Below are 24,036 nucleotides of genomic sequence, written 5' to 3' on the forward strand. Positions count from 1 at the left end.
GCGAGGTTGAAGACTCAGATCTAAGAAACGGTTTCACAGTGAAACTCTAGGACAAATCATCCTTCCAGCCACAGCACGGTAATTTCTTCTCCGGAATGGCTCTTTGTCTTCCCTGCTCTTCATACAGATTATTCTCTTCACCTTCACCAAAGGGCCCCTCCTCTAATGGAAGGAGATTAACCCTTCTCTGTGCGTCCCCCGCCCCCCACTCCAGTCCCATTCAGTAGAAGGCTTTCTCTCACCAGCTCTGCTCTCTCTGGGCCTCGTGCCACAGCTGAACGCCCCAGCCTGCGATGGCTGCCTTCCCTCTGAAGCATTTGCGCCTCTGTCAAACACCTTTTTGCCAGACTTGGCCCTGGGAAGACAGTTTGGAAATTAAACTTATCGTGAGCTGCCGGGGTTCACAGGAGGGAACTGCACAAGGCCCTGGGGCGGTTAGGTCAAGGGCTCCCCGCTGTGCTCATTACCTTCAGGGCCTCATCCGAGCGAAATTCTAGAATTATTTACTCAGTTGTTTTGTGGAGGGGTCCCCAGCGCCATCTAAGATCAAAGCTGTGCCTATGGGGCTGCTGTCTATGTGGCATTCTGTCCGGATATGACAAGAAACACACACAAGCCACCGCCCCCCCCGCCAGGACTGGCCTCAGCCCCTAATTTCCTGCCGCACCTTATTTATTACAGTCATCTCAAGAGACCATGGGGAGAGGGGCCTAAGTGTACATGTCTCAGGCCTGGCTGTGAGTTGTAATCAGGACTCTGTGCCCGAAAGGGGACTGACTATTTAAGTTGTTGATCTTCAGTAGGCGTTGGTGAATCTCCTAGTTTTGCACCTTTTGGTTTCAAAACCGTACTGAACAACGGAAAATGAAACCTGCAACTTATTTTTAGCTGCTAATGCTAACTCATGAGATTTTTTTTTTCTTTGCAAACCAAATAGGATAAAAGCTACTTCAGCTGGCTGAACTTAATCTGATTGACTTAATATAGCCATCAAGTCTGCTTCTCTGAAACTTCTCAAGTGATACTGGGTCCCAGGTGATATTTTTGGCTAATATTTACTATTTTTGCTTAAAATTATGTTCTGTTGAGCTTTAAAAAGTTAAATAGCTAAACATTGTCTTCTGGGAGGAATTGGGAAAGAAGTTACAAACCCTTTATACTGGAATCTATTTGTTAACTCACTTATTCTATAATCATTTTTGAGGTACCCATTTAAGTTAAAGGTGGATTTTTTTTTTTAATTAGTTGAGCCAGTGTGTTGAACTACAAAGAGTAGAATACTTGTAATGTAGGAATCTGGCTTTTATCCTGGTTGCTGAGGTCTTCAGATATCACACCCCCTGAACCTGATTTTCTCCTCCCTTCAAGAAAGGATTTAGATGACATCTTTCCAAGTGCCTTGCCCATCCTGTAATTCTGTGTAACGGGCTCTGCCACTGATAGCGCAGGGAAATGCTGAGGCACATTTTAGAGGCTGTGGTGTTGTCATCAGGCCGCTCTTAATTTCTCTCTCCCCTTTCCCTATTCTAGGAGGGACAGATGTAAACATAGCCTGTGGTCTGCTCACCAGACAAAGTGTACTCCCCCTCCAACCTTGGTAAACAAGTGATTAAGAACTTGAAAGACTTCCATAGGTATTTTTAGTCCCCAGATCCGTTCCTTAACTCATGGAACAAGTTTTTTCATTTTAGGAAGTGGTTTCAGGAGATAAAGCTGAGGATTCCACTGGGAGTGGGAAGAGCAGAGAAAGGACCCCTAATTTGGTGTTGGTCAATTAAGAGCCTACCCGTGGAAGTCCCTCCATCACATTAGGCAATACTGTTTGCCGTGGGAGAGACACAGGTCTCACAGGGTGCCAGCCAGAGACATGAGTAAAGGCAGACAGTTCAATACAACAAAAACTACTGTGCTTTTATCTTTAGTGCAAAGGAAGTAAAGATTCACTGAGGTTTGTTAAGCTGCTCTGGTGAGAAGAGGTTGATGGTCATGACCTTTCTGAAATACGAAGTCATTTATCTGAGAGAAAAAAAAGCAAATGACTTTGTTCCCAGGTTGTCGTGGAATATTTGTTGCCCAGGATGCACATAGATACAAGGAGAGGATTATCCTCTCATGTGAGGATAGATTTTCCCCATCTGTAAGATTTCTTCCTTCTCTACCCTCACTTACATCCCCACCTTCCCTCTTCAAACTAGTTGCCAATCTCTCTAGAAAGAAGAAATTCAGCCTTCTTGCTGAATGTCTTTGGTCAGTTCAGGATCTAGAAGACCCTGTTGTTCCATTTGCTCTCCATCTGGGGAGTGGCAACCAGTGATGACTGCAAACAAATGTGGGACTAACGATGCAGGAATGCTCTTGGCCTCAGTGGGCAGGCAAGATCCTTATTAGTGCCACGTTTCCAATGCACTGCACAGTGAAAGCAGGGGCAATCTCCTGCTAGAGCTGAGGTTGTGATACTGGAAAGGATGGTGAGCCATGCTGACAGTATTCCCACAGGAGAGTCTGAGCTGGATGAGGGTGATGTGGGATGTTGTCGACCACAGTCTCCCTGGAAACATAAAGTCAGTCGCCACTTTGTTTCAGTTGAAAACCCCTTGGTTCACATTCCCTGCTCCCTACAGCCCTTTCCCTGAGGGTAACCTCGGTTTGGTCCCGAGGGCTCCTTGCCATCAAATGTGTGCTCCTTGCCCACATCTTATACAGATGCTGATGGATGAAAGTGAGAAAGCTCATGTCTTGAGCAAACTCCGGGAGATGCTGGGAACAGGGAAGCCTAGAGTGCTGCCGACTTTGGCATTGACCAAAGAGTCAAACACGACTGAGTGACTGAACAATAGCAACAGAAGAACTGGAGCAGGCTTCTTGGAACTCAAACTCATCATGCTCATCCATTTATCTAACCCTTTGTTCTACTGCCTTAGGAGCGTCGAGAGAGAGAATCCTCCTCTTATATTTCTATCCTGAGCAGGCTAGAGCTCACAGAGTTGATTAGAAAGCCCCCTTTGCAAACTCTCTTGATGCCATCTAGAATTACTGCCAATGAGCGAGACAGTCAACTGGCCATATAACCTGAAAGCAGGAGGCTCAGAGTTCAGCTCTTGGCCTAACCAACCTAGGAAGCAAGCGAGGCTGGATTTTTTAGAATCCCAAACCTTCAGAGCTGGAAGGGATGTTAAATGGGGGCAAAAGCAGATGTCCACATAAAGAGGTAATTGTCAAAATGATGCGCTTGAAACACTAAACTTGGTTGAGGAAAATTTCCCATTGAAAAGTTCGTTTTAATAATGTGTTAGGGGGACTTCCCTGGTGGTCCAGTGGTTGGGGCTTCGCCTTCTGATGCAAGGGGTGTAGGTTCAATCCCTGGCCAGGGGTTAAGATCCCACAGCCAAAAAACCAAAACATAAAATGGGAGCAATGTTGTAAAAAATTCAATAAAGGCTTTAAAAATGGCCTGCATCAAAAAAAAAAATCTTTGAAAAATAAAAAATAAAATATTTTGGGGGAAGGAACTCATCATACAGACTTAAGTTATCTGTTTAGGACACAAATACTATTTATGAGTAGAAACCAGGTCCATCTTGATTGTTATACTGATTTTTCTTTGATAATTTAGATTAGGACTATCTAACAACCAGATAACAGATTTACCCACAAATGCAGGCTTGTAGAAAGATTTTAATATAGGAAATGAGTAAACTCACTTATTAAGTGTGTGATCTTGGGCCAATGACCATATCTCTCATAATCTTGGTTTCCTCATCTGTACCACAGAAAGATGGGTCTTCATTAGGTGAAGTAGTTTGTTCAGATAGATACATAAGGTTTTCCACTGATTTCGCCTGATAAAATATTTCCAAATGATGACAAATCTCTGACCAAAATTGTTATCCTGGTTTCTACCCTTAACTTTCCAACACAGTCTAGTTAATTCCTCTTTTCTTATTCTTTTCCACTTGCTGGTCCAAAGTGTCTGCAGTTGGTACCCACGGTTCCCAGAGCCTGGAGAGTTGAAACTGTTTCATCTAAACAGGGATGATCCTGGCTCCAGGGAGTGGAAGTCTTCTCTACCGCAAGTCTGCGCAGTAAGAAGATTCTTACATCAGGGCAGAGTGTGGATGAAGCGGGTTTTATCCTCTTTAGATTGGTGGAAAGACCCAGACTTTGGAATCAACTGGACTTGGTTTGAATCCTAACTCTGCTGTGTGTGACTGGTAATCTCAATTAGTTCCGCACCTGAAGGTGATGATAACTAATACTCATCTTGCAGGGATTACTGGGTGAGAATTAAATAATATGTGCTGTGCTTAGTTGCTCAGTTATGTCTGACTCTTTGTGACCCCATGTAGCCCACCAGACTCCTCTGTCCATGGGGATTCTCCAGGCAAGAATACTGGAGTGGGTTGCCATGCCCTCCTCAGGGGATCTTCCCAAGCCAGGGATCGAACCGAGGTCTCCCGCAACGTAGGCAGACTCTTTACCATCTGAGCCACCAGGGAAACCCATGAATACTGTAGGGGGTAGCCTATCCCTTCTCTAGGGGATCTTCCCGACCCAGGAATAGAACCAGGGTCTTCTGCATTGTAGGTGGATTCTTTACCAGCTGAGCTACCAGGGATAGCTAAAATATTGAGTATGATGTAGGTTTTCAATAAATGGTAGCTACCATAGACTTAACTCTGATCAAGGTAGAAAGCAGAAGTTCCTGCCTACATCTTTAGGCAAAATGTAGATGTTTAAAGTAGCCCTGGACTTTCCTAAGAATTTAGGCTAAAATATCATCCAAAGGCATTTTTAGTCATTGGTAAATTGTCACCATGTTGCTTCTGTGAACATCCTGCAAACAAATGTAAAAAGCAACCTCATAAAAATGTTTAAATTCTATGAACTTAAGTAGAAATGTTACATCTGATAAACATTTTATTTTTAAAAATTGAGATTAGAATAACTGAACCTGGTAACAAATTTACCCACAAATGTTGAATATCTATATTAGGTATAACCGGAAACCAGCTGTAGTTTTTAATGCAGTGAATGGAGCAAAGAAATGTGCAAACCAATCCAAATGTTTATAAACCAAGGATTCCTCTGGGACTCAGTGCCCTGACTTTATGTTTTGTTTTGTTTTTTTAAACAGAGAGTCAAACTTTGTTCATACTTGAATTATGTACTTTGCATAAGTCATGCAATTTGACTTGAACCCACAGGACTGAAAATAAAATGAACTCAGACTGTACAAGGAGGCTGTAAGCAAGCAAGGGCATTAATCAGAGTGAAAGAGGCACCCCTTACTGTTAGCTCTGTCCTTCTCCAGCCTGCTCCTGCCAGATTATTTTGGGTTCCTTGTGCTTGACTCATCAAAGTGGCAAAAACAGGTTAAAATTTTCATCACAGAAAAGGTATTTGCCTGATAAACGAACATTTGTGCCTATGCCCCGAGGAGGTTGACAAGCAAGCAATTTTTAAAAATCATAGGTGAGCGCATACCCTTACCACTTGTAATCATGACAAAGCTTAAGTAATTTGGGCATGAGCATTTTTTTTTTTTTAAGTGCAAAACAGGACTTACTGGTCGAGAAAGTCTGTCTAAACAAGCTCATCCATCTAGGTGCTCTCAACTACAGTTCAAATTTGTTTAATACAAACAGGTTTGGTAAACGAGCCACATTTGTTCGTTGAATGTTTTGGAACTTCACAAAATAAACCAATACATGGCTTTTAGACTCATTTTGACAGAAGAGTAGACAGAGACCCCCACAGGGAGGTTTGGAAACCGCCTGCCCTGGCACCTGGCTTCCAAGCAAGTCAGGGACCTGCCCATCTTCACCACCCTGCCCCTACAAAGCGGATGTAACACTGTGCACTCCTCTTGTGGGACCTGGTATGGATTACTGTCTTGGTCACAGTCATTTATTATCTCAGACAGAGGAGGCAGTGACTTCATTTTGTGTGTCGAGAGTAGATTCCATATTGTGTGTATTTAGCTTCCATGATAATTTGTGAGTATTTTAATGTTAATGTCTGAGTTATTGCTGAGGAATATCTGGACAGACACCAAGAGCATCAGATGCCTAAGTTTTCCCTTCAGCCTCCTCCAACCCCACTCCCAGGACTCTGCTTTATAGATGACCATACATTAAACTGTTACCTTGTAACTGAGCGCTATAGTCTCTCTAATTCTCAACTGCCATAGTAAAGAAGGAATTAGCCTAAGGACACTCCATTCTAATTTTCTGTCGCTGTCAGTGCTAACCAGAGCTCATAGAGCAATGCTGTGGGGGTGGGGAAGATGGCTCCACCATTGGTATTAGACCAGAAGCTACTATTTCCGTTAAAGCCACGTTTATTTCTGGAATAGTTGTGGGAGAGAAATGTGCTCCAAAGAGAAGAGGACTCAGTGTGGTTCAGGTATGACCGACCATCTGGCCAGCCCGAGTCAGAGACTTTAAATTAGAGTACAGGTTAGAGGTAGGTTGGGCACTTCCCATACATTGAGCTAAAAATCGCTTGGGTGCTGTGGAAAGAGAATGAGAGTTAGAAACAAAGGATCCGATTGTGAAACCTAGTACCTATGTTAAGATGTTCAAATACATTTTCTCCTTTAAAAAAATTCTGGGGAACTGGAATGTTTTGCTGATCTGATTAATTGCAGTCAGTCCTTACAGAAAATAGAGGCAACCCCAGAAAAGATGGATTCATTTTTGCACATGTTGAAATTAATGAACGTTAGCATATTTAGTGATGCAATAGGCAATTAAAGACTTTTGGAAGGAAGAAAAACATAGTATTATATACTCAAAATCAGTCTCATAGCATTTTATGAAACTGTTGGCTTATATCCAGGATCTAAGGGTGGGGGTGGGTATGGTTTCTTTGTAGCTGAAGAAAGAGTAGGAAAGAATCTGGTCTATTTCCTTAAAAATAAAAGACTTCATGATTTTTACAGCATGATAAATGAAATGCTTTTCTGATTTTTTACCTGCCAGCAGGATCTGGAGGAAATTTTTCTAGCAGGCTATGCTGTTTTCCTCTCTTTGGGAACATGATGACACTGGTTTTGTAGCAAAACAGTCTTTGCTTATTAGGCATTTCTTCAAAATCCTGAATAAGCAGCTCTTTCCACATTTTTTGTTCCACATGTTAAACATTTCACTGCAATTTGAGCTTCAATTGTGTGTGTGTGTGTTGATATGAAAGACTGAAAGGGAATGCCTAAGGATTCTTGAAGGTTTTTTCTTTAAAAATTTAATTCCTACGATTATGTATCAGAGCCTCTACGGAAGGTGATTCCGATTTATTACATACAGCCAAAGTAAAGCCCATCAATCTTGAGCAGCGGGGTTAGGGAGGGGATATTAAAGAAGACATGAAATTCGGTGTTTAAGTAGATGAGATTTAATTTTCGGAAAACATTTCACTCATAAAACAGATAGCACCCCAGTGTCAGCTCTGACCTCCATGATGTCAATGTCATCGTGGGAGCATAGCTAAGATAAGCCTCAAAGTAAAACAAAGAAACATCGAATGTCAGCTCAACACCATTTCTTCCCTTACAGTTTGCATGATATATACACACAAAGCCTCTTGGCATTCCTGTGAATGGCTTGTTACTTGACAATTTAGCTTTTGGAGGGGGAAAAAGGAGAAAAATCATTTTGCATTTCCCAGATTCTGAGCAAGTACAGTTATTATTTAGGTCAGTGTCCTAAGGGCAGCTTTTATTGTTCATGATGGTCAGCTAGACATCCAAAGGAACTCAGCATTAATTTGTCTTTCTGTAACTGCTTTTATTCTGCTTCTAAGTTTAAGCAAATTCATTCACATTTTCATACCATTCTGATGAGGAGGTATCTGCTGTTCTGTACTGCAGATACATTTAGCAGAATACATTTACACGACTTGTGGTTAGAGGTTATAGCACAGATACAGACAGCTGATCATGCATTCTTCTACAAGCCTGCCGGCACCAGTTAGGATTCTGAAAAATAGTCTAGAAATGCTACGACTCTTTAATTTACAATAGCTTTAAAAGGTTTGTTTTTGTTGTTGTTGTTTGCTAGCAATTCTATGAAATCAACAGTCTATAAAATGCATCCCGAGCCAGATACATACTGTATTGAAAGCTTTCTTCAAGAAGAAGATATGACAGTGTTCGTTCCAGCTTATTTTCTTCCTTAGCAAAAAGGACCGTTTGATTCTCAGAAGCAGAAGAACCCAGTCATTGTGCAGCAGCTCTGCTGAACTGTATGAAATGCCTTCTACTGCCTGGTTGCAGAATTTGGAGTTTGCTAAACAGTGTTTAGTGATTGGGCTCATCTTGCATCACCAGTTGATGACATTTTTCTTTGTTCCCTCCTACTCAGTTGAACCAAGACTCTGAGGCTGATATGCAATGTCACTTACAACATTAATCAGATACCGCATTTAAGGTGAGCTGTCCCCTGCCTCCTCCTTCCCCAGAGCTCGTGTGCTGCATGCAGTGCGTATCTGGCTTCTGTGAGCCTAAGATGGCAGGCAGGATTAGCCGTGCTTGTGCTGTGTGTGCATGCTGTGTAGAGAATTCATTACACGTTGCCTAGTATTTCAGATGTGAGTATGTAAATGCTCGGGATGCCATATCATCTGGTAGCGAAGACTTGTTTTTGCCTCATTACAGCCTTAGCTATTTCAGCATCACCTTTCAGTTCCGATTCATTTGCTTCTGGATGTTTGCTTTTCATCACATTCAAAATAGATTTTTACCTTTTTTTTTTTTTAACAAAGCCAGAAAAAAAAAAAACCCTAAAAACAAAAACAACAACTAAACTCTGCTACCAGATGGTGTCTCCCCTTTCTTCTTGCATTTGCTGTCTTTTAAATAATGTATGTTGTATTGTTAATTAATGTGAATATCAAATTAAACACTTGAAACTTACATGTTTATTATGCAGGTAGAAGGCAAGGTGGAATCTATTTTTAACTCTGATGCACTCCATGGTGTGCAAGCAACTTGGTTCTTGAATTCGTATTTTCAGTGCTGGTATCAGTGGTTTGATTTTCAGCAAATGTGACAGTGGTCTTTGCAGTGGTCAGCTCCGGGCTTTGAACTCTCAGAGGAGGAAGGGGAAAAAATTCAACACACTACCTCCTTGGTTGCAGCCTCAGAGAAACCTTGGATGAGAAACTTGTTTTTTCAAACCTGTTTTCCTGTTGATAAATTCAGTTCTCGTGATCACAGTACATTCAAGCTGTTCTGCGTATGGTTTTGTGTGTGTGTGACAATTGCATCTAAAACTTGAGAGCAAGAAGACGGAGAAATCAGTTGGTCTCCATCGCTTTACATAAAAATGGCTGAGTGTCTTGTCATGCTAGCACTGCATTAAGTGATACAATACAGGTAGGTTGAAATTTGCATGTTTTATAGATTTTTTTGGAGCCATGTAGAAAGAATATTAGATTAAAATATGACTTTTAAAACAAAAATTAAATTAGACAGTTGTAATTGTGAGGTGGGGGTATTCACTTGGATGGCCTTTCCTATTCAGATTCTATATAAATATATAACTTTTATAAACTTCTAAGATGACTCTGCTATAAAAGTGAGGTGATTCCTTTTAAAAAAATCATATATATGATAGGTGTGGCGCCATCAGACAACAAAAGAATTTTTTGAAAAGTCTGTGGATTCAGCTCCATGTTAGTTTGAAACTAAAAATAAATGGGTTTCTGGAGATAATTTCGAACAGCGCAAACAAGCTTAATAAGAAACATTTAAAATATTTAAATTTTAAGAAGCGGTCTTTAAACGTGTTATATGAAAGATGAAAATAAAAACTTAGATGCTTCCAAAATCAATTTTAAATGATACACAAGAATAAGTTCATTATTTATATATCTGTTATTTGGGGAGACAAGGAATTATAATTTTTAAAGGGGGAAATATTAAATATAGATGACTCTGTTAGAAGAAAGAGAGCTTCACTGAATAAAAGAGTCCCTAGAATGGTTCATTGCAGACCATACAGCTGTGGTTCTGTAAGTACCAAATTCTGGCACTTTTCAAAATTATTTCATGGGTTCTTTCCTTTGAGCTTAACTTCTCAAATATATTTTGGTTTCAAATTAACACTGGGCCAGAACTTGTTTCCTTAGTAACCACATCTTATTTAAAAATGCAGTAACAGATATGCAAAAGATTGTCTTAAGAAAAACCAAATGTTTCATGAAAATTTTGCAGTTCTTTTCCTCTCTTGGAGAGTCTGAACTGGTTTTAGACGTTTTTAAATGCGGTCTTCAAGTCTTAAAAATTAAGCCATAATTCTGTACATAGAGAGAAACCTTGCACAGTAAGAGCTTTTTCTTTCCTCCTTTGTGCTCAGTACTTTCAAAATTAAGGTTTTTTCTTTGTAACGTGCTCCAGAATGCTGGTCAAGGCTTGTGTGCAAAGGTGTAGTTTCATTATCACGAGTTCACCAGCGCCACTGAAACAAAAGGTATCTCAGAAATTCTCAGAATCAGAAAATGCTTATGCTCTTGTTCTGCCTGATTCCTCCATCGGTAACCTCTGAGCTATCGGTAGAGACGGACCCAAATCTGAGCCCACCCCCACAATAAGTGCATACTGAGTCTCTGTGAGAAAGGTCTTTGTAGGTGTGTTAGGAGGAAGATGCTGCTAAACCCAAAACCTCCCTGAGCTTTGCTCCAACGTGTAGAACGTTGAGATGCACAACCATCTGTGTAAATAGTTGCTTTATCCTAGCAGTCTGTCTAATATCCCAAAGCACTGTCTGTAAAATCAAACCTCTAGTGGACTAAAGATTTGTTGTTGTGTTGTTGCTGTTGTTTGGAAGACAACTTAAATATCTTGCTTGGAGCTTTTCTCTGGTTCAATTGTATTAGAACATGATTCAGATCACAGTGATTTCGTTCTGTGGGCTTGCCATGAAATATTCTTCCTGTAACACCTTTTTTTCCCCCCTCCTTTTTTTTTTTTTTTTTTTTTTTGCTGTTTGGGAGCCATTTTCCTGCTTGCCTGTGACTTAAAATGACTAAGTACATTTTGCATATAGCATCAATCAGAAGATCGTAAACTGAAGGGAAATGTCAGAGCCCTGATTCCATATTGCCTATTTATTTTAGCATCAGTAGCATTAACAGTTGCAGTAGGACTAGACTAATTGTCATTTGCTCTTGAGACAATAATGAGCCTGGCATTTGTAATTAAAACACTATTGCTGTTCAGAAAGATTACAACTCAATGTCTTCTATTTTGATAGGCTGGTACAAATTAATCATTTTGAAACCATTTGAATCTTAATCACAAGATTAGATGGATTCAATGGAATTGTTTTACCCTCCAATTGAATGCCAGAGAGATTCAACAGTGTACTGCTTCTCTGTAAAATGTCGATCCTTTTGTTTTTAACTCAAGCATGGTTGCGTCATCTTGTAGATTTTCATACCTCATGATTTTTTTTTTTCTGGCATTTTTCATTATTTTGCTCTTGGTCTCTCCTAAAAGAATCTGAAACACAAGTCAAGGAGCTTGAAAGCCAACTAAGACTGGTGGGAAGTATATTGTATCATTGTCATTGTAATAAATAGAACAGTGAATGGAAGAATAATTATTATTTATTACTTTGTGTGTTTTGCCTTAATGCTTTGCCTTCATATTTCACAGAAATGTTTACCAGACACAAAGCTTTTCTAAATTTACCCATTTACAATTATCATTGGATTTTCTAAATTAGCCAAAAACACTTCCTGCCAATTGTAGAGAATCGCACTTATTCCTGCTCATTGTTGAAAAGGCAGTGCTTCACCCATTTACACTTTTTGGCTAAGGTGTTTACGCTGGGCAGGCCAAGGCAGGTGCGACAGAAAGAATGTGCAAACAACTGCTTGGCTCTTACCAAAACGAAATGAATGAATCTGTGGGTTTCTATCTGAATGATTTGGAGTCTACAATTCTCAAATCTTATAATAATAATAAGATTTGATAATTATTATTATAAAATAATATATCATTATTATCAAATAATAATAATATAATTATTATTATTTTAGAGAATAGGATTTTTTTCCCAAGCCTTAACTCGGTGAGAATACCAAGACTGTATCTCTTGCTACTAGAGAGATGTTGATCTAGGTCAATGATTTCCATGGATTTCCCCCCATAGAGGGTCTGAGGACCCAGACCACATCTTAGGGCTGGTTGATATGGGGAGATGAATCTTGAAAATGATCTAGCACTTTTCTTTTTGATACATGATGCCTTTGAGTTCCTGGTACCATATGGTTCACTCTAGCAGCTCCCTTCCATGGGAAATGCTATCCTTCACAGCTTTCTTGGTAATTAAACATTCAACACACATACTGAGTACCTACTACCTACCAGTCATATTGCAGAGGCTAGAAATAGAGTAACGAACAAGAGAGATCAGGGCCTGCCTCTCATAGACCCACCCCTAGTGTGGTGGAGGGGTGGGGGGCCAGAGGCACAAAAATAAATAAGTAAACAAATAATTATAGAAGACAAGTGCAAGTAAGAAAGAGAAGATAAAGTTTTAAAAAGTGAGGGTATCTTTTTGGGAGAAGAGCCACTTGAGAAGGGTTGAAGGGTTGGCCAAGCAAAGCGTTGTAGGAGGTGGTATTTAGGTGGAGACGTAGATGGTGAGATGGATCCAGACAGGTGAAGATATGATGGAGAGCATTACCAGGCAGAGAGTTGTTCATGCTCAAACCGTGAACTTTCCTTTCTAATGAGTTACTGCCACTGTATCAGAGTCAGGTCTGAGACTTCATGGGTTGAGCCTGGCTTAGGTAAGCTGCCCCTGCAGTGAGACAGTGGCCCAGAGTCCCATATTCCCAGAACTTGGTGCCATCAGAGGCATTGCCTTTGACCCAGCCTCACCCCAGCACTGCTCCAAAGATGCAGTGAAGCTCTGAATATTGCAGTCCTAGGTGGTGGTGAAATTCAGGCACAGGTTCAGTTTAACCCAAGAAGTCCACAAAAGAAAGGAATCCTGGAGCAAGGAAATTTCTGGGAAGCCTCTTGCTTTGTTTTTCTTAAGAACTCCAGAACTTTGACTCATGGCAAAACACTGAGAGAGCCACTTCCTTTAATTTTTTTTTCAAAGGCAAGAAGTGGAAGGGTCTGTCCCATCTTGCCAGTAAATTGCCTTTGTCCTCTAACGCCTCAAATGCTTCAGTTTCTGCAGAACTCTTTGCCTGTTTGTTGGTGGCTTTCTAAAGACTTTGCTGCTTGAACTGATCTTTCTCTATTTGAACAAATAATGCTAAGGAAATTCTTCAGAACCAGAAATCTTTTGTGCCTTTTAGGTTCGTCTGCTAAAGAAGCTCCAAGAACAAAGGGATAGGTTTGCTCTGCAAGTTAGAAACAAGGCCCTTCCAAGTCTTCTGAATGTACCAAAAGCCCCTTCTAAAATTGATTCACAATTTATTGGGCTTTGCTTATCAGAAGTTAGAAGTGGCCTGACTCAGTCCACTTTGTTTGAATTTGACCAGCCATGAAACATTCCACTGCACTGAAGAATGTTCTAGCCCTTTGGAGTAGGCTATTGTTCATCAGTGGGGGTAGGAGTAAGTGGGAGGGGGCTTCACCAAGTCAGTTCATTTCTTCAAATGTTTGTTGAGCATCTCCTATGTGACAGAGACCACTGCCACCCAAACAGAATGGAAATGTGACATAAAACTCCCTATGAAGCTCATGTCCAGGTTTGTGTACAAAGCTAGGGCATTGTATGGACAGGTACAATTGTACATCCTCTCTGTTTCAGAAAGAAACAAATGGCATGCTATTCTCTTAGTGGCCTTTTATACTGTTTCCTGGAGGTCAGCCTTCACTTTGGGGGCATTGCAACTGATGGCAAGGATGGTTCTTCCCCAGGACTCTATGTCTTATCCTCGGTCACCTTCCCAAAATGTCTTGGCTCCTAATAAGCCACCGTATGTCTGGCTGCCCTGCTGCAAGCTGGTCTGCCTGCCTTGCCAGGTGACCTCCATAAGGGCTGCCACTCTTTCGCATTCATGAGCAGATGTTAAGTTGAGAAGCCCTTGAATGCAAAAAAATTGAATTTGTGACGCAGGCAAGATGCTTCTGCTTTTTTTTTTACCTTCCCTGACAGGTCGTGGGGGGTCTCCCTGAAGCCCTGTTCTGCTTCTGTGGGAAGCAGGTAAATCAAAGACCAGTTGCCAAAGCCCTTATCTTTGTTAGGTGAGCCCAGCATGACACTGCCATGGCCCAAACATCTCATTGACCAGAAAGTGGCTCTTTTGATCTTGTGATTTGTTTTGCATCTTTTCCTTTAATGGTTTTCTTGCTTCTGCAGCTGTTCTAGTTCAGAGTTCGAGACTAGTGTTTGTGTCTACAGTCACTATATTTGGCCTATGGAGGAAGTTTGTTTTCTGGTTCAATTTTGTTTTTCAAATGCCAGTGTAAATATTTTTTTTTTCTGTGTTCATAAAAAGCTGTGAAGTCTTTCCTGATTTTCTTTATATGATTAAATAAACCTCTTCCTTACCCTGTGGTCATTGCTGCCAAATAGATATTTTGAAATTCCTTCTTTTTTTTTTTTTTGCCTGCTGAAATCTTCTACCCTGTCTGAGGCCTTGCTCTAATTAAGGCCTCACGGTCCTGCCCATCTTCCCCAGCGCCGAGCATGACGTGGTGTCCCTGCCCCGAGGGCCTTACAAGTCAGTGAGATGAGAAAACAAAAGCCACCAGCTGAGAATGTGGTTAAATCCCAGAAGGGCAGTGCCCTTGTAATTTTTTTCCCCCTTTTCTCTTGTTTCTTGAGCTGTGGAAGGGAAGTAGGGGACCTGTAGTAGGGAAACAGAGGGGTTACACTGAAAGATTAGAAAATGCAAGGTATTGGGGAAACAATGTGAAAGCGAGTGGGGTGGTCAGCTGTGGGGCAAAGTGGGGAGATGGAAGGACTGCGGACCGAGAGGGCAGCAAGGAGGTGGGGAGGGGGTGCAGGAAATCAGGAAGAGGGAACAAAGCGAGCAGTCAGCAGGCAGGCTGCTGTGCCGCACCCTGAAGCCGGGGTTGCCGGGCACAGGAGAAAGAGTAGGAGGGATTGCAGGGAGTAAAAAGAGGCCTGGAGAGCCCCTGAGATGCAGGCTGTGTATGGGCTGGGTGCTGCCATGTTCTGTCCGGCTTCAGTCATGATGTTGGCCTTGGGGCTGCACTGTCCCACCGTGGCGGTGACAAAGAGCCTACAGATTGGCCTCCCTAAGGGTGATTTATCCCAGGATCTAGGAAGCCTCTGTCCCAGGGCTCCTATTTCCATGCTGGGACCACCTCTACCCCTGCCACGTCACTTGACTGCATCTGGACTAAATTTTAAATGGGCAGATTTTTACATTTGTTGTGACCAATTGCTTTTCGTTTTCCACAAAGCTCAGCCTGGAGATAGACCCAAAATATGTGTTTTAGGTGGCTTCCCTGGTGGCTCAGATGGTAAAGAATCTGCCTGAAATGTGGGAGACTCAACTTTGAACCTTTGGGTCAGGAAGATTCCCTGGAGAAGGGAAAGGCTACCCACTCCAGGATTCTTGCCTGGAGAATTCCATGGCCATAGATGCATGGAAAATTTTAGAAACTCTTTTGCCCAAAGTCATGTTGCCCTCAGCAGGCATACAGCTCAGCTTTTGAAGCTCGCAAAGCCTGTCTTTCCCTGCTCTTCAACCGCCTATCCACGCCCTGCTCTGAGTGCCCATTAAGCCATCCGCAGTGGAGATTCTGCTTGTTTGAGCTCCATGGTCTCCAGAAGCACTGCCCCTGGCTGGCACACCAGCACATAGTGCTGCCACCCTGTACTTCTTGCTCAGCTCTTATGGGAACATGAACCCCAGACTTCAGTCGCTGTGGGAATGGTAGGTTCATTTTATTCGGTCGTATTGAGAGAACTGTGGCCCAGAGAAATTGTGCCTTCTCTAGGTCACTCAGAGAGTTAAGTGGCCTCACTTAACTCCTAGTCCAGTGCTCTTTCTGCTAAATCAAGACGCTTTTAGGTCACATGGGAAGCCCGCTTCTAAACCAGCTGTTGGCAGACTTTTTCTGTAAAGGGCCAGATAGTATTTTAGCTCTGTAAGTGGAGGCAAAACTGAGGATGTTATCTGCATATTTATATAATGACAAAGAAAACAATGTTTCACAAACTGTTGATGAAATTAAAAATATACTAATTATGAATTATATATAATGAATTATATATAATGAATTATATATAATGTATGTACTGTCATAGATACAGAAATGAATGGCTGTGGCTGTGTCCCAATAAAATTTCACTTATGGGCAATGAAATTTGATTTTCATGTAACTTTTCATGTCATGAAATATTGTTTTTCTTTTGTTTGTTTTTTTCTTCAATCATTTAAAGATGTTGAAACCATCCTTAGCTTGTCGGTTATACAAAAACAGTTGGCAGATAAAATTGGCCTGTAGGATACAGTTTTGTGGACTCATTTTCTAAGTCAATAGCTGCAAACTGGGGGCCCACTGGTCAGTCCAACCTACATATGTGCTTTGTTTGACTTCTAACAATAGTTTTAATTGCATCCATTGCCAACTTTGTTTTCTGTTTTTTTAACTATATTACTCTTTTTCCTTCTCATAATAAAAGTAATATATACTTACTTTGAAATAATTTGGAATGTTACCAGTTTGACGTGCATTCTTTCAGCCCTTTATCTATGCCCACTGATTTTTTTAATAGTTGAGGTAATATTTTTATAGGCAATTTCGTATCTTTTTATTTACTTACTATACCGTAAGCATTGCATATCACTTTAAAGTCTTTCATTAACATAATCTTTTAAAACTTTATTATGAAAATCTTAAACATATATACAATATGGAAAAACTACTTCAATGAAATCCTGTATAGTTACGGTTCAGTTTCAACAATTCTCAATAACTGGCCAATCTTGTTTCATGTAAATCCTCATCTGTGTTATTTTAAAGCAAATCCCAGATCACATTGCTTTATCTCTAAAAATTTTAGTTCAGTTCAGTTCAGTCGCTCAGTCGTATCCGACTCTTTGCGACCCCATGAATCACAGCACACCAGGCCTCCCTGTCCATCACCAGCTCCCGGAGTTCACTCAAACTCATGTCCATCGAGCTGGTGATGCCATCCAGCCATCTCATCCTCTGTCGTCCCTTTCTCCTCCTGCTCCCAATCCCTCCCAGCATCTTTTCCAATGAGTCAATTCTTCGCTTGAGGTGGCCAAAGTATTGTAGTTTCAGCTTTAGCATCAGTCCTTCCACTGAACACCCAGAACTGATCTCCTTTAGGATGGACTGGTAACCATCAATTCTTCGGCGCTCAGCTTTCTTCACCGTCCAACTCTCACATCCATACATGGCCACTGGAAAAACTATATAGCCTTGACTAGACGGACCTTTGTTGGCAAAGTAATGTCTCTGCTTTTCAATATGCTATCTAGGTTGGTTGTAACTTTCCTTCCCAGGAGTAAGCGTCTTTTAATTTCATGGCTGCAATCACCATCTGCAGTGATTTTGGAGCCCAAAAAAATAAAGTCTGACACTGTTTCTCCATCTATCAGTATGAGTCTCTAAAAGATAAAGATACTAAGAGAGAAGAATTTTTTAAAGGAAATAAATGTTAAAGTATTTAGGTATAGAAGAGAATAATATTTGCAACTTACAAAAGAATCAAGAAAAAAATAGATAAAAAGGTAGATATAGGTGTGGTATACATAGGGTTTTTTGGTACTGCTCTAGTAAGTCTTCCATAACTTTGAAACAGTTCTAGATAAAAAGTTTTTAAAATGTGGAATACTAAAAAATTACATGAAAAATATCAGCTAGTAAAAAAGAAAAATAACCACAGTATCATTATCATATCAACAAATAAAATAATTCTTTATTAATATCACAGTTAGCATTCAAATCTGTCCAGTTAGATCATTTTTTTAAAAGTGTTCAAAGCACAATTCCAAATAAGGTTCATACTGCAATTAATATTTCCTTAAATTTTATTTAATCAGTAAGTTTCCTTCTCTCTCTTCCTGTCATCCTTGCTATCATCATAAAATTTTTGTTGAAGAAACAATTTGTCTGACTCATAGTTTCCCACAGTCAGAAATTTGAGATTGCATTCCTTCATGCTGTTTTACATGTTCCTCTGTCTCAGAGGTTTTCTGTAAATTAGAGCTAAAGACTTGATCAGATATACATTCATTCTCTTTTTTTAATGTGGTCAACATTTTATATATTTTATATAAAAATCCTGATTTGGGCTCCATCGGAAAACTCTGCAGATCTGGCATTCTCATCTGACAACAATGAGTCTGGGGCTGGGGAGTGACACCCCCATTCCCCACTTAGGTGGGATATGAATGACCCTCTAGGCCCCAGTTCCTACTGCTTCCTGCCTGTCTCCCAGGGGTGGGAAGCTGCCACCCCTGTCTACACCCCACCTCTGCAAGGACTTTGGTAGACTTCTCAACATGACATCACAAGAGACCTTTCAGAAATGTGGCGGGGATTATAGAAGATTTGGACAGAGACTTTCTTAAAATGCTGGAAGGGAAAGAGATAAGCAGCTATAGAAGAGGAAACCAAGTGACAGAACCTGGTGAGTGCCCAGGATGAGGGGAAGAGAGAAATAAAACAATAAATTAACAGAGTACAGGAAGAATGGGAGGCGGAATGACTCCTAATGATTCCTAACCCATGGTGGAAAACAAAGGAAGCAAGTGGGTTTATGAGACATGGTTTAGACTTTTTATATATGATGAGAATATGGAAAACTTAAAAAAGAGAAAGAAGAGGGGCGGTAAATTGGCCAAGAGTCTTAAATCAGAAAGCTCAAACAGGCAGTCATAGCATAATGGAAATGATGTGGGGATTAAACAAAATGAGGTAGAAAACAAGGAAAACTTCCTACAAAAGGCCACTAGAAAAGGATCAGGAGCCATGCTGGGGAGATGTTGAAGAACTACTAATAGTAGAAATTTAAGACTTAAAAGTCTTAGGATATTTTTTTCTTATTTGCTAATGCACTGAAATGAAAAGTATTATAAGGATATAAAAATATATCATACTTAGTTGTTTTGAAAGGAATAAATCTTTATAGAAAAGAATGAATATTTTAACAAATTGGGACATTCTTGGAAATTTCCAGATAGTTCCCCATACTCAGAAGAATGATTAAGAGAGAGAATATGTAACTGGTTATGAGGAAGGGTGGAAAATTTTGAAGGACAGGATGATTATGTAAGTTTTAGGCTGCAGTGTTTAAAACTGTTGCTGTGATATTTTAGTTATTAATAACAATTTGGGGGAAATCTACTCACTTCTGGAGAAACATTTGGCCCTAATGAGAAAGAAATGCCACTGTTTGTGAATTCGCAAGTGGATGTAAGGAGCCATTCACTTGCTAAGCCTCTTAGGAAAGCCAGAGCTGATTTCAGCCTTAACAAGCTGTTGACAAGGTACCATGGGGAACATGTTAGCAGCATAGAAAGTGGGCTGTACAGTCAAACCTGTATTTAAATCCCTTTATGTCACTCAGCATGTGACCCTGGGAGCTTACCCATGGAAATTTTCTAGGGCTTAAAAGTTGTTTTACCCATGGGAACTAGGATTCTTACTACTTGGATGGTAGAAACTTAGAACTCTGCATACTTGACTTCCAGCACCAACAACCATAATGCAGATGCTTCACACGTATTATCCCATTAAACTATAAAAAAGCCCTGTGAGGTAAGTGTAATATTAAAATCAGCCCCATTTTACAGATGAGCAAGCTGAGGCTCAGGGAGGTTAAGCAGCTTGCCTGAAGTCAGCGAGTAGCCTTGTAAGTGACAAAGCTAGGCTTTAAACCCAGGCAGGCAGAATCCAAAGGCCAAACTGCCCCGCTGTGCCACCCTCCCACCTTCCAGTCGCAGCAGGGCAGCATGGAGAGCAAGACCTCATACTGGCACTTCCCAACCTGAGGTTCCTAATCCCCATGCCTAGTTTTCCCAAAGGCTCAATGGAAACACATAAAGTTCCTATCAGACCAGAGATTTCTTTAGTTTGGAATCCATGATTAACAATGGGTTCGCTCACGTTTTGGTTGAAGCTCGGATGGGCAATGACATACACAAAAACATGCCAGGGTTGTTTTTTTAAGTGGGAAGATGAATCATTAGTTAATAAATGGAATTTAGTGGAATAGCTCTTTTTGAACGTGACCCACAGAGAAATAATAAAGGACGCTTGGCTTTGAGGAAGTTAGGAATTGCTAGTGTACATGTGTGTGCATGTTGCCCAACCTATCAGCCTTCAAAACCCTGTCTTTATTTTTAAATTACATGATGCTTTAATTTGACTTTAAGTCAGTAAATTTCTCCTTGATTATTAAAATGTTTTTACCAACTTTGTATATAATGTTGGTTTCTACTTTATTCCTCAGAATCATCACAATCTTTTTTGTTTTTACATTGGGAGTGACTTTTTAAAAATTTTGTTGGAGTATAGTTGATTTACAATGTTGTGTTAGTTTCAGGGGTACAGCAAAGCAATTTAGTTATACATATATTCATTCTTCTTCCAATTCTTTTCTCTTATAGTTATCACAGAATATTGAGTAGAGTCTCTGTGCTATACAGGAGGTCCCTTGTTGCTTATCTGTCTTACAGTAATGTGTGTATATTCATCCCAAGCTCCTGATTTATCCCTGCCGCCCCCACCCCCACGTTTGCCCTTTGGTAACCATAGGTTTGTTTTCCGTAAGAATGTTTACAATCTTAAAACGTGATCAGGAACTAGGATGCAGAGCGCTGTATTCCAAACTAAAAACAGGATGTTAAGTCATGAAAAGAACAGACTTATCTTTTTAAACTGTAACCTGGGAATGCATCTTTTCAAGAGAAAATTAAAAAAAAAAACCTCATGCCACCAAAATGCAGAGAAGGTGGATGGTTTTGTAGAAAACAAGCAAACAAAACCTCTGCAATATAGCTAACTAGGCAGTTAGCTCCTCCATAAGGCGAGTTTGTGGCAGGCCTCAGTAAATACTTTTTCAATGAGCAGTCCCTGAATCTTTGGGCGAAAGGTCTAGCATAGTAGGCAGTCAGCGCGCTTTATTTCAGGAGGAGGCCTGGGTCTTTTGCGCGAACTAGTTTTCACAGCACATTGGGAAAATCTGTCTAGGTATCTCCTGTCAGCCATGGGAAAGCGCAGGTGACATTCGATTCCTGAGAGTTTAAATGAAAACTGCAAGTTGACTTACTCTGAAACCTGCCTCTCTTAAACAGGCAGGGGTTGGATGCTGTCTGGGATCTGGATGCGGAACCTGGGGACCCGTCTGCAAACCCAGGCCTGGTTCCGGTACGGACTAGGTTTTGTGGCCGTAGACCCCTAAGTGGTTGCCCTTGGGGCGGGTTCTGGGATCTCCAGAGAGGAGAGAGGCTGAGGCCGCAGCCCCCTTGGTGGCATCTGGGGCCGTCGTGGGCCCCCCCCCTTCTCCCCGTCGCGCCCAGGTTGGGTTTGGGGTTTTGCGGGGCCGAGGTGTGTCCCCCCCCCCCCCCACGTCCCGGCCCTGCCCCTGTCCTCCCGAGGCCTGGTCCTGGGCACGCTCGTTGGTGCCCCGGAGCCCGGCCCGCGGCTGAGGCCGAGGAGCCCTCTTCCCGGCCGGGTGGCGTCCCCAACCCCGCGCCGGGGGCGGGCCGGGCCGGCCGAGCCGAGCCGCCGGCGTCCATTTTCTGGGCGGTGCTGCGAGACGCCGCGGCCTGACTCGCGGGTCCGGAAGCGCCATGGACCCCCGGGGAACGCGCTCGCGGGGCAGCGGCCGAGCCCTGTAAGTGCCAGCAGAGGGGCCGTGTGCGGGGCGGGCGGGCGAGGCGAGGCCGGCCCGACCCCTGCTCTCCCGGGAAGGAGCCTCAAAACCCGGCCGGGGGACGCTCGCGCGGGGCTGGGAGCTCCGCGGACTCCGGAGAGCCGAGGTGTTGCGGGGACCCGGCGCCCGCAGGTGCCCGGACGCCCAGGCCCGCGCCCTGGGAGTCGGGGTCCAGCCGCGGGGTCGGGCACGTTGCGCCGCAGCCGTGGCCCATCTGCAAGGCTATGCTGAAGGGCGGGGGTCCGGGGACCAACGCGCACCCAAGGGCGGGGGACGTGACGGGCTCCGGTCCAGCAGGCTCGGGAACGCCGCTGACAGTCGCATCTCCCCTCCCTCGGACAGCGAATTGGACCCCCGTCCTGACCCATCCGGAACCTGAGGATTTCCTTGGTTGAACACCAAAGCCCCTGGAATTGAATGGGAAGTGCAAAGGCAGGGCCCTGCCCCCAGGGCTTTGCAATCTCAGCCTCCTACTTCGGCAGTAGTTAGGTCTCCACTGTTGGTACAACATGACCGCCCGCTGTTAGCCACTTTTTGCAGGATATATTATAAATCACCTGAGGTTTTAGTCTGTCTGCGGTGCCACTTTATAACTCCTCTCCTATAGGTAAGTGACTAATTCCATTCTGGACTTTGGCCCAAATTAAATATCTCTTCTAAGGATCCATAATGGATGATACGTATTTTGGTGCCTTAGACATATTTTAAAAGTTAGAAACTTTTCTCCTAATTATGAAGCTCAACGACTCGGTCAGGTTCTCATGGTTAAAAAGCATAGGAGGATTAGGTTCGCGGTTTCTGAGAAACTTCTAGTGAGGTACTATCTCTGAGGGTAGTGTTTTTCTAGCAAGAATTGAGACCCATTAGAGGATTGTGAAATCAATTTAGTGGGTTGCTACCAGATTTTTTTTTTTAAGATATAGAATATATAATGCAATATAAAAAAGAAAATATCAGGGTGCATTGTATATAATAAGAGTAAGCATTGTTTTCAGGCTTTGGACTTTCCGTTTATGTTATGATTTTTTAAAATGGTGGGTCACTGTCAAAAAAGTTTTTAAACCCTGATTTACAGGTTAATAACCCAGGATTTGGAATCTGGGGTGAACCTGTGTTTAAGTCCCAGGTCTAACATAGGCTAGCTCTGTGACCTTGAACAGATTCTGTGACCTTTCAGAACCTCTTTTGACGTAGCTGTAAAATGGGGGGATGTCTCCTATGTTTTGAGGACTGTATGAATCACCTATGTCATTTGCTTTGCCCAGTGCGGAACTGACAGTAGGTGTTCAGTCCACATGCCAATGGAAGTCACTTTTCTTTCTGATTCGTTCGGTCCTGGCACCTAGTCATGAGACATTATTCTTTTTGTTTTACTTCTTTTTAGATCTAGATGTGGAGGAAATGGAGGACTCAGAACCAAGGATTTCCAAGTGATTTCTTCCGAAGCTCAAGATACTAACTCTGTTAAAGCTGGTCTGTTCTAACTGAGGTAATCGAATTTACATCTTTTGTTCTCTACTTGAAATAGGCAATGTTTTTTTCTGAGGGACTAAACCGCTCCCAAGGAGCTTATGCTTTGTGGCCAGCAATCCACCAGGTTTGGGGATTACAAAGTGACAGTGACATTTAGGCAAGCTGTTATTAAGGAGACGTGATGTGTGAGGTGCCTGGGGATGAAGGGGGAATGAAAGCCTTCTAGTTCCAGTTCTGCCAGTGACTGTTGTAAGAGCTTCTGTGAATCTTGTCTTCTGGCTTCTTCAGGCCGGAAGGACCCACAGACATCACCAAGGCCCAGAGAGTTTAAATGACTCTTCAGGGAGACCCAATGGGCTGGGTTGGGGCAGGCCTGGAGCTTGCATCGCAATTGCTCATTCGTGCAGTCAGCTTCTGGGCCTGCTACAGGGGGAACACTGTGCTAGGCGCTGAGGATACACACATGAAGAGTCCAACCCCAGGATGCACACTGTTTGCACCGACAAGTATTGACAGCCCAGCACACTAAGCTCCACCTTTGAGGCATAGACAGAGCCCCAGATGACGGTGATAACAACTATCATTGATCAAGCGCTTTTGTGTGTGAGTGCAAGGCAGTGTGTTAAATGCTTTAAGTGCTGTGCTTTTACTCCTCACACTACCTCTGCGAAGTAAGAAAGTATAAATGTGAAGGATTGAAAGGTGA

At 42.2% G+C, this 24,036-nt stretch overlaps 1 protein-coding gene across 5 annotated transcripts in view; it reads left to right on the top strand.

Moving 5' to 3' along the window:
* Nucleotides 1-24,036, top strand: part of ZBTB38 (zinc finger and BTB domain containing 38) — a 138,693-nt gene that overhangs the window by 69,571 nt on the left and 45,086 nt on the right. Inside the window, exons 4-5 of one of the 5 annotated variants that reach the window (XM_040233911.1) lie at nucleotides 8,361-8,426; nucleotides 23,242-23,346. The gene's annotated coding sequence lies outside the window, so the exon portion shown is untranslated. Of the gene's footprint in view, nucleotides 1-8,360; nucleotides 8,427-8,473; nucleotides 9,374-21,708; nucleotides 22,465-23,241; nucleotides 23,347-24,036 lie in introns of those variants that run through there. The other 4 variants (XM_040233925.1, XM_040233920.1, XM_040233916.1 and 1 more) reach the window with 4 other exon arrangements.

The sequence above is a fragment of the Oryx dammah genome, unplaced genomic scaffold, assembly GCF_014754425.2.
Source record: "Oryx dammah isolate SB20612 unplaced genomic scaffold, SCBI_Odam_1.1 HiC_scaffold_2, whole genome shotgun sequence".
NCBI classification, from domain to species: domain Eukaryota; kingdom Metazoa; phylum Chordata; class Mammalia; order Artiodactyla; family Bovidae; genus Oryx; species Oryx dammah.